This window comes from Erythranthe guttata, chromosome 3 (genome assembly GCF_056151865.1).
Source record: "Erythranthe guttata isolate IM_541 chromosome 3, IM_541, whole genome shotgun sequence".
NCBI lineage: Eukaryota > Viridiplantae > Streptophyta > Magnoliopsida > Lamiales > Phrymaceae > Erythranthe > Erythranthe guttata.
Genome location: NC_142535.1, coordinates 11,037,568 through 11,046,621, shown reverse-complemented (window position 1 = coordinate 11,046,621; position 9,054 = coordinate 11,037,568).

Here is a 9,054-nt window from a genome sequence, read left to right as displayed (position 1 = left end):
ACATGTATTTGTAATTAGTGTATAAGGTTCACATGATTCAGCAAAATGAGAATAGGTAATAACTAATAAGCATAGTGTATTCATCGGCGTAGGTCGTACTCTGTGTTTTGCACCGGAAACTCTTCATGCTTGTAACCTTCCTCAACTTGGTAGTTCACACTCCTTGTTGCCGTAGAGTTTTTCCTCAACTTCGAAACGCTCTTGAGATCGACACCTGGTGCGTAGTATTTCTTATCGTTGTATCTAGGAAATTTTCTAGTAACCGGCCTCTAGTTCACTCGTTTCACCCATCCTCCTAGCATCCACGAATCATATTCCAAATCTATTTTATTATTTAACGAAAATGGCGATAAAAATATATAATAATATGTGTGTGAGCGTGTGTTTTCCATTAGTTAGTTTCAATAGAGAATGCGGTGCAAAGTTGTAATTATTTTCTTGCATTTGCAGATTTCGTGTTTGAAGATTACATATTTTATCGTAATTATGTTTTGACTATATGCACTGGTGTTGATGTTTGAAATGGGTTTTAATTAAACTGCCTGGAAGTTTTCTAAGCTTGAATATGCTTATTGCAAAATTGGAAGGAAAAACTATACTTATAATTCTTATTTTTTTTTTATTTTTTTTTTTTTTTGTTTCTGAATTTTGGCTCTAAGACTATTTGAATGATATAATTTCTATTTTATATGAAAAGATAAGTAAAATAACATATTTATTTTATAGTTAATTTAGAAAAATGAACCCGTTAGTACATTTTTTGCGGAAAATTAATAACTCGTTATATACATTTCTTGCGCAAAATTAATAACTTTGTTATATACATTTCTTGCACAATATTAATTTTTTTTTGCGCAAAACTAATAACTCATTATGTACGTTTCTTGCGTTAAATTTATATCCTTGCCGATGTATTGCTTGCGCAAGATTAATAACTCGCTATACACATTCCTTGCGCCCATTTTGCAATAAAATGTCTATTAGTCGATAATGCATAAGGTCACATTATTCAGCAAAACGAGAATTGCTAATAACTAATAAGCATAGTGCATTCATTGGCGTAGCTCGTACTCTGTGTTTTGCACCGAAAACTCTCCATGGTTGTGACCTTCCTAAACTTGGTAGTTCACACTCATTGTTGCAGCAGAGTTTCTCAGTTTCTCTATGTTTCTTAGAGCTTCAATAATTTTTTTTAACAAAATGCTCTTGGTTCACTCGTTTCACCCATCCTCCTTGCGATCGCCTTGATCTCGTTTGCAATTCCCGAAATTTTCCTGAAGATTTTTCAGTTTTCTGTATTTTTCAATTCGTTTCCTTCTTTGTAATTGCTTCTGGTTGATCACATGGGTGGCACGACTCAGACGACTCAACTGCTTCGTCACAGTCCGATTGACGATCCGGCGGAAGGACCGCGATTAAGTTTTGTTTCTCAGGTTCTCATCTGTGAAAATCACACATCTTGGAGCAGAGCTATTAGGATCTCTCTCACCGTTAAGAATAAACTAGGGTTTCTGGATGGCACAATTCCGCAACCACCTGGTGATGATCTTTTACTTCTAAGTTCTTGGGTTAGGAACAATAGCATGGTATTTTCATGGATTTTTAATTCCCTTTCTAAACAAATTCAAGCGAGTGTTCTCTACTCAAGCTCTGCCCAATAACTACGGGAAGATCTAAAATCCAGATTTCAGCAAAGCAATGGCCCACAAATGTTTCAACTCCGTCGTGAATTGGCTAATGTTTCTCAAAAAAATGGATTGCGTTAATGTCTATTATACAAAAATGAAATCAATATGGGACGAACTTTCAAGGCTTCGACCTTCTTGCACTTGTAATGTTTGCACCTGTGGTGGAGTTCCTAGAATTAGTGCACATTTCAATGCTGAATATGTTATAAACTTTCTTATGGGATTGGATGATTCTTTCCAACAAACTAGAGGCCAGGTGCTTCTGATGGATCCCCTGCCTTCTATCTCTAAGGTTTTCTCCTTAACGGTCGAAGAGGAGAGACAAAGATCTGTGACTCAGGCTAATGATAAACCATATTTTTCTTGTTTAAAATTTCTCAGAAATGCCTTTGTCATTTTACTAGATAACACAAAGTTGCAGCTTCATTACATTGGTGACATTAAACTTTATAATGTCATTTTATGTGATGTTTTTTATCTCCTTGTATGTTCTAAATAATGCAATTGATGTTTCTCCTGATGGATCTTCTCTTTCTTTCTGGAATGCCATTGGCAAACCACTTTCTTCCATTGTATGGTATAATAAACTAGGTCATCCTTCTTTTAAGACTCTTCTTGCATCAAACAATTTGTCAACTTTGATTGTAATAACAACACATGTTATATCTGTCCTTTGGCTAAAAAAAGGAAGTTGTTGTTTCCTTCTAATCCTCATATGTCTTTTGAATGTTTTGATCTCATACATTGTGATATTTGGGGACCCCATAAACTCCCTTCACACACTGGCCACAGATATTTTGTCACCTTTATTGATGATAACTCCAAGTACACCTGGATTTGCTTCCTCAGACAAAAGTTTGATGTTCTTAAGGTCATTCCAAAGTTTTTCCAAATGATTAAAACATAGTTTGGCAAAACCATCAGAGTTTTCAGATCTGACAATGCACCCGAGATATCTTTTACTGCATTCTTTGAAGGTTTCGGTGTGTTACACCAATTTTCTTGTGTTCAAACACCTCAACAAAACTCTGTCGTAGAGAGAATGCACCAACATTTGTTAAATGTTCCTAGAGCTCTCTTCGTTCATTCTAAATTTCTCATTCAGCTAATGACTGAATGTGTTTTAACTTCTGCTTATCTTATTAATAGAACCTCTTCCCCGTTATTACATAATGAGACTCCTTTTAACAGACTATTTGGCAGCATTCCTGATTATAATTAATTAAAGGTTTTTGGTTGTTTAGTCCTTCACATCTACATTACCAGCTGCCAGAACTATATTTGAACCTAGAGTAAATGTTTGCCTTTTTGTTGGTTATCCAGTTGGCATTAAAGGTTATAAACTATATGAAATTCAAACTAGAGAGATTAATATATATAGAGATGTTATATTTCATGAATCTGTCTTTCCATTTACAGAAGTTAATTGTTCTTCAGAGGAATTTTATGATCCATTTCCTGATATTTTTTTACCAAAAGCTCCTCATGTTTCACATACTGATTATCTAGAGGTTCTTGAGGAGCATCTTGCAACTCCAATGAATTTTTTAGCTCCATGTTCAGTCAATTCATTTCAGGTACTTACTGCAATACAATTTAATGAGAAACAGGTTGATCAGACAGTTCAAAGAAGATCAAATAGACCTATCAAAAAGCCAGGATACCTTATTTCTTATCACTGTAAATGCCTCTACTTCATCTACTAGTAAATATCCTATTTCTACCACAATTCTTATGATAAAATTTATGATTCCTTTAAGAATTTTATCTTCAATATTTTTTATAAGATAGAACGCAAGTTCTATCATACTGCTGTTAAATCTTTGGCATTGCAGACAACTATGCAAGATGAAATCCATGCATTGGAATCAAACAACACTTGGACAGTTGTTCATCTTCCCCCTCGTAAACAACCTATTGGTTGCAAGTGGGTTTACAAAGTTAAAAGACATTCATAAGGTAGCATTGAGATACATAAGGCTAGGCTGGTTGCCAAGGGCTATACTCAACAAGAAGGGATGGATTATATTGTTAAGTGTATATTTTCACACTTTATCGAATCATTTTATTTGAGCTTTTGATGTGTTTTAACGATAATTGGTGCTTAAAAAGTTGATTTATTGTATTTTAGGTACAAATTGAAGAATTGGAAAAGTATGGGGTCAAAACTGCAATTTTGGCGAAAATATGGGTCAAAAGTGAAAATATCAAAATTCTGAAGATTTAAGGCTCGGACCCCGTCCCAGTTTTAGTGCAAATTGTGAGACCCCCGTCCGAGACTCCGAAGCTGCGCAGTAAAGGAATTTTAATTGCACAAGGAAACTGCCTTCTTCCCCAAGTTCTTCACCCTATATAAGACCAAGCCAAGCACACAATTGGGGATCCATCTTGGGACGCAAATTCAAGAGCAAAGAAGATCAACGAAGATTCAAGCATAGTTATTCTTATTTAATTTATTTATTTTATTTTATTTATCATAAGAATTACGAGTAGCTAAGTCTTTATTTCTAGGATTTTATTTGGAACCCTATGTGGGATTTATGAACCCAATTCTATGATTTTATGCAAGTTTTAATTCCGGGTTATTTCTTCGACTTGTTTTATTAAGTGCATGAACTTGATCAACTTATGTGCTTTTATGTTATTGTTAATCGCATGAATCGGAAGATCGGGTTAATAATTAGAACTGTGGTAGAAGAGCCTTTGTGGTATTAACATAGGAATATAGTTAATCTCTTAGGTAGCCATTATTGAGATTTGTGCTTAATGCTGTGTTGTAGAATTAATTGCATAGGAATATAGTAATTGAATCTAGAGTATTAGAATCGTAATACACGCGGAAGCGGGTTATGATTATTTTAGCATCTCAGGTTAATAATCCGGTTTAATTGCTTGCATAATTGAAGGAATTGGGGGAGTAATAATCACATAGGGGGAAGAATAAAATCCTAGGCTTGTTTACTTTGATTAAATCTTCGTTTTTAATTGCTTTCTTGTTTTTGCTTGCTCTTTAATTTAGTTTAATTTAGTTAATTCTCCCTAAAATTCGACTGTGTAGGGTGGGCTTGATAATAATTGATAGAATTTAACGTCTAGGATTAGATAATTAAATATTCCATGTGGGTTCGATATCCGGACTTTTAGTCCACTATATTACTTGTACGATACGTGCACTTGCGTGTAGGTTTTCGGCCAACAAGTTTTTGGCGCCGTTGCCGGGGAATATTTTAATTATTCATTTTATTCTAGCTCTAAATTTGAACAATTTTCACGATTCACCAAATTTTTTTTTAATTTTATCTTTTCGTTTTAATTTTTTTTAATATATTTTTTTTCTTTGGTTACATGTCAGGTTACAATTTTCGCGCACCTCAAACGGGATATGAATGGCTTCCGTCTGGCGAATACCTCCAAAATACCTATGATATGCCGTTACTTTGTTCAATATGTGGTGGAGATCATTACACTAACCAATGTTGGTATGCACCGAAGGCGAATAATTTCACAGATAATACCAACGGCGGTTATTGGAACACATACACCAACACGCCACGAGAACCCACTGTTCAGGAGTGTTATTTGAACACCGTCCTTGAAGAATTTATGAAATCCACTCAAGCATCTATCCGAAGACTGGAGTTGCAGTTGGAAGAATTCAAGCGCCAAAGGTCTCTTGAAAATATTGCAGACGATATCAATAATGGTTGCAACAAAGAAAATCCGTTTGAAATTTGTAGTGAGAAAAATCCTTTAGACCTAGAAAATAGTGTCGATGAGAGGGAAAAAGAAATTATGAAGACGCTTAAGGATGATGAATCTGACACTGCAATCGAGCTAAACTCCAAAGATGTCTCGGAACAAGAGAAGAAGGAGATGAATGTGGTTAGTGCAAATATTCAAATTGAGGATCTTATCATTGTTCCCGACGTGGCTTTGAAGGCATCAATAGAGGTGGATGAGAAGACGAATGTGTTTGAACAAGAGGTTATACGCGGACGTGAGGTTTTTGTGTACCGATTTGAGGAAGCGGGTGATGAAGATCCCATCTTGGCTTCGTACCGATTGATTACAACCAAGAAAGATTACAAGCTAAAGTGGACCCTGACATATTGCAATCCTATCCATGTATCCGTTGCAATTGAAGTGACAAAGCTCATGGATGGATGCGCAATCTACAAGGCTTTGGATTGGACATAACAATTTCAAGAAGCAAAGTCCGGCTGAAGACTTTAAACTTAGCGCTTATCGGGAGGCAACCCGAGCTTTATTATTTTTCGTAGTTTTCTTTAAAATTTCGTTTCGTTTTTATTGTGATAGGCATGCATTCTAATTAAATTATTTGAATTTTAATTTTCAGGGTCGAAAACATGGTCAATGGGTCCAGACGGCCGTCCGAAACCGCAAGCAAAATCCCAGACGGCCGTCTGGGAAACAGAAGGCAAGTTCCACCAGCCCAGCACGTGGGACGGCCGTCCCAGAACATTCCTATTTTGTGGGACGGCCGTCCCAAAACCAGGAAGAAAAAAAAAATTCGGACGGCCGTCCGAAAATCAGCACAAAAACCTGGACGGCCGTCCGACTATTTTTGGGGCGTTTGAACTTTAAAAAATTAGATTTTCTCCCCAATTATTACCTAAACCCTCCTCTTTCCTTCTCTCAAACTCCCACACACAAATGGAGGCTAGAGAATCGAACCAAATTCTTCAAAATCTACTCTTTCAAGGCACGCCCACAAGGTGTTCGACAATTTGCTCCAACCAAATTTTGAGTTCGATTGTCAACCAATTCTCACCGAATCTATTCCAACCTCTCTCCCAACCATGTCATCCAACAAAATAGGCCGCACGAGCGAAGCATCATCTTCCAAAGGGAAGGGAAAGGGAAAGAAAAGTGCCACCGCCCAATGAGGACGAGCGTGAGAGAGCTAGGAGGAGGACCCCGATCACATCGACTCCGACTAAATCAGGTGTTTTCTATCCTTAAACTTTGTGCTAAATTCGTTGAGGGCAACGAAAATTTTATGTTTGGGGGTGAAAAACACTTTTTATGTGCTTTATATGTTTTAGATTGCATGCTTTAGGATTTTTCTTTTTCTTTTTAGTCGTTTTCGTTTATTTGTTGTTTTCTTAAAAAAAAAAATTTGCTTGAGTCAAATGCATCGATGATTTATGATGATGAGAGATGGTCAACGTTTGATGATGAGATTGCTTGTTTTGTGTGATAAGGATTAGATGTTTGTTTAACTTTCGATTCAACGGAACTTAGAAGCGAATTATTGCTAGGAATCACATTTTGTGCATTGCTTTGGTTGAATGTTTTGTATTTTAAATTTGGAATTAATTTGTGTGCTAAACCATGCTATGTTCGGTTTTAAGACTCACCTTAGGAAATTTATGATACGAAGTATTGAGTAGTGAGTGATTTGGGATATGATTTGGGCCTTCTTTGAACCGTTTGAGCCTTTCAAGCCGACCTTTTTTATCTAAATTATCCTTAGAACCTTGATTTGAGCCTCGGAGAAAAGGTGTTCTTTCTTTTAGCCAATGTGTAAGGTAGAATAGGTGGAGATTCTTGAAAATTACCCCTTGGAGTTCGGTGAAAATTTTTTATAAGGTCCTTCTTCGTCTTCTTCGAAAAAAAAAAACAAAAAAAGACAAATATCTATGATTCTATATATATAAAAAAAATAAAGAAAAAAATAATAAAAAAGAGAGAAAAAAAAGAAGAAGAAGAGACTAGAAGGGAGAAATAAGGACTAGTTGTTGAATTAGTTTTGAAAACTCGATCCATTGCCTCAAAAGCAAAAGTGGAGACTTTTGAACTTTTGAGAATCGAGTTTATTAAAGTCCGTAGAGGTGAATTCATTGTTTCAAACACCTATCTTTCAAATTTTGGCGTAATCACCTAAATTCAACAAGAATAGCCACACATACCCATATTTCCTACCTCGAACCAAAGAGCCTAACAATTGAAAGCCACAAAGCCCCAATGATCCCAATAGCTTAATGTTCGATATTAGTAGAGTATAATAATTTGGTGCGTATTTGGAGTCAAGCATATGCATGTAAGTATAAATTCTTTCTATCTTTAATTTGCAAATATTGGATGCTTGAAGCAATTGTATGAATTGTGGTTTTTGGTAATGGTGAGTGACTAAGTGTTGTTGAATTTTGAGCTTGCGAATACCTAAGAATTGTCATTATCATTACAAGTTCTGAAAACGTGAAGTTGATCATTGATCTATGTGATGAGATGTTATCGTTGAGTTATTTGCTTATTGGTAGATTTTGCTTGAGGACAAGCAAAAGTTCAAGTTTGGGGGTGTGTTAAGTGTATATTTTCACACTTTATCGTATCTTTTTATTTGAGCTTTTGGTGTGTTTTAACGATAATTGGTGCTTAAAAAGTTGATTTATTGTATTTTAGGTACAAATTGAAGAATTGGAAAAGTATGGGGTCAAAACTGCAATTTTGGCGAAAATATGGGTCAAAAGTGAAAATATCAAAATTCTGAAGATTTAAGGCTCGGACCCCCGTCCCAGTTTAAGTGCAAATTGTGAGACCCCCGCTCGAGACTCCGAAGCTGCGCAGTAAAGGAATTTTAATTGCACAAGGAAACTGCCTTCTTCCCCAAGTTCTTCACCCTATATAAGACCAAGCCAAGCACACAATTGGGGATCCATCTTGGGACGCAAATTCAAGAGCAAAGAAGATCAACGAAGATTCAAGCATAGTTTTTCTTATTTAATTTATTTATTTTATTTTATTTATCATAAGAATTACGAGTAGCTAAGTCTTTATTTCTAGGATTTTATTTGGAACCCTATGTGGGATTTATGAACCCAATTCTATGATTTTATGCAAGTTTTAATTCCGGGTTATTTCTTCTACTTGTTTTATTAAGTACATGAACTTGATCAACTTATGTGCTTTTATGTTATTGTTAATCGCATGAATCGGAAGATCGGGTTAATAATTAGAACTGTGGTAGAAGAGCCTTTGTGGTATTAACATAGGAATATAGTTAATCTCTTAGGTAGCCATTATTGAGATTTGTGCTTAATGCTGTGTTGTAGAATTAATTGCATAGGAATATAGTAATTGAATCTAGAGTATTAGAATCGTAATACACGCGGAAGCGGGTTATGATTATTTTAGCATCTCAGGTTAATAATCCGGTTTAATTGCTTGCATAATTGAAGGAATTGGGGGAGTAATAATCACATAGGGGGAAGAATAAAATCCTAGGCTTGTTTACTTTGATTAAATCTTCGTTTTTAATTGCTTTCTTGTTTTTGCTTGCTCTTTAATTTAGTTTAATTTAGTTAATTCTCCCTAAAATTCGACTGTGTAGGGTGGGCTTGAT